Source organism: Pteropus alecto, unplaced genomic scaffold (assembly GCF_000325575.1).
Source record: "Pteropus alecto unplaced genomic scaffold, ASM32557v1 scaffold61, whole genome shotgun sequence".
NCBI classification, from domain to species: domain Eukaryota; kingdom Metazoa; phylum Chordata; class Mammalia; order Chiroptera; family Pteropodidae; genus Pteropus; species Pteropus alecto.
In genome coordinates, this window is record NW_006434835.1 from 1,058,291 (window position 1) to 1,060,229 (window position 1,939).

The window sequence follows — 1,939 nt, forward strand, 5'->3', positions numbered from 1 at the left end:
CGCTAGCTTCTTTTACAAGAAAACAGCCTGTGTCGCCGACGGCTCTCCCAGCCCCACCCTGGTTACCGCGTGACCGCGGTCAGTTCCCTCCACGTGTCTCCAGGTCTGCAGGGAGGCTCGCTCTGTGAAACCCCTTCCACCTGAACTGTCTGCGAAGCCGACCCAGAGAGAGGACCCGAGAGGCGCCAGGCCTCGGCCCGGGCATTCACGCGGCCTGCGTGCAGTACGGGGCAGGGCTGGGGCCCGGGGCCTGGGGCACGTTGGAGGGGCCACCAGGCACGGTGGACGAGGCCCGGGAGATATGTGCTCCAGCACAGAGGCTGCCCCTCCAGGGGCAGGGAGACCAGCCAGGGCGACCGCCATGGCAGCGAAGGTGACAGACCAGCCAGGGTGACCACGGTGGCAGGAAGGTGACAGACCAGCCAGGGCGCCCGCCATGGCAGGAAGGTGACAGACCAGCCAGGGCGACCGCCGTGGCAGCGAAGGTGACAGACCAGCCAGTGGCAGGAAGGTGATTGCTCAGCTGTTCCCAGCAGTGTCCGGGCTGAGTGCACTGTGAGCTCCAGCAATGAATATTTAACAAGAAAATATGTCATCAGAACAAGCCCCACAGCAAACTAATTAATATTAATGGGACGAAAACTGAGCCTCCTTTTGAAACCCTTGGAGAAGACTGTGAGGGAAGGTGACAGACCAGCCAGTGGCAGGAAGGTGACTGCTCAGCTGTTCCCAGCAGTGTCCGGGCTAAGTGCACTGTGAGCTCCAGCAATGAATATTTAACAAGAAAATATGTCATCAGAACAAGCCCCACAGCAAACTAATTAATATTAATGGGACGAAAACTGAGCCTCCTTTTGAAACCCTTGGAGAAGACTGTGAGGGCAGTGATTACGAAAGAACTCAGCTGACCTTGACCTGGGCAGGGCTCAGCAGGAGGCACCAGGGGAGCAATTAACTATTCAGCCCCGTTCACCCTCCAGCCAGGATCTGGGGCCTAGGAGCCCACAACTTGCATTTCAAAGCTGATCTGCATAGAGGCTGACAGGGCAGGGCAGGGGATGGACAGGCGGGTCAGGCGGGGCCTTGGCAGAGAGCAGGGAGCCAAGAGGCCAGAGGGTGACCCCAAAGATGGATGCAAACCAGAGGGAGCTGAGGTCCATGCTGAGCCCTCCTTCTGCAGGTGGGGAAGCCGATGCCACAGAAGTCACCAACTGCCTCGTGCTCCAATTAAGAGCCGTGTCACACGTCTTAACAGCAAGCCCAGGCCTTTCAAATGTCTGAAGCGGTCACTGGCACAAAACGGGTGCCAAGTCCAGGTGAGGTCACTTCTCCTCAACCTCTTTCTCTCGCCTGCAGCACGAAGGAGGAGCAGAGGGGCCCCGGGCGCCCCCTCTGTGGCACCGTGGCGTTTGGGGTTCTTCATTCTGCACGTGGCCATCCGGACTCTGCCCTCCCCAGGTGCTGGCGAGGCTATTCTCAGGCAAGGAGGGTCTGGAAGCTTTGATTTTCTCACACAGTAGATGCTCAGCAAAAGCGCACGCATTCATTTACGCATTTTTTCACTCAATAAATATTTACTGAATAGTTAACATATATAATTACTATTCTAAGATTCAAAATAAACCCAAATCATCTTCATCATTTCTTATGGGATGGGAGAAGTGAATGGATATAGACTAGTCTTTCAAGCCAACTGGATAAGTGGGGCGTTAGCGGAAGGATAAAAAAAGTCAGGGGAGCTTCTTTAAAGGATAAAAAAACAAATCATGTTTCTCTTCTGTTGGGAACAAAACAATAGGGGGAAATTTACAGTGCATGAGTTAGAGCGGGAAGAGTCTGGAAAACAATACCTCTAAGGAGGTGAGGGATGGCGGGGCTGAAGGACAATTAAGGGACTGCACTTCGCTGGACACATAGAAAGACCCTATTCAGTAAAAGA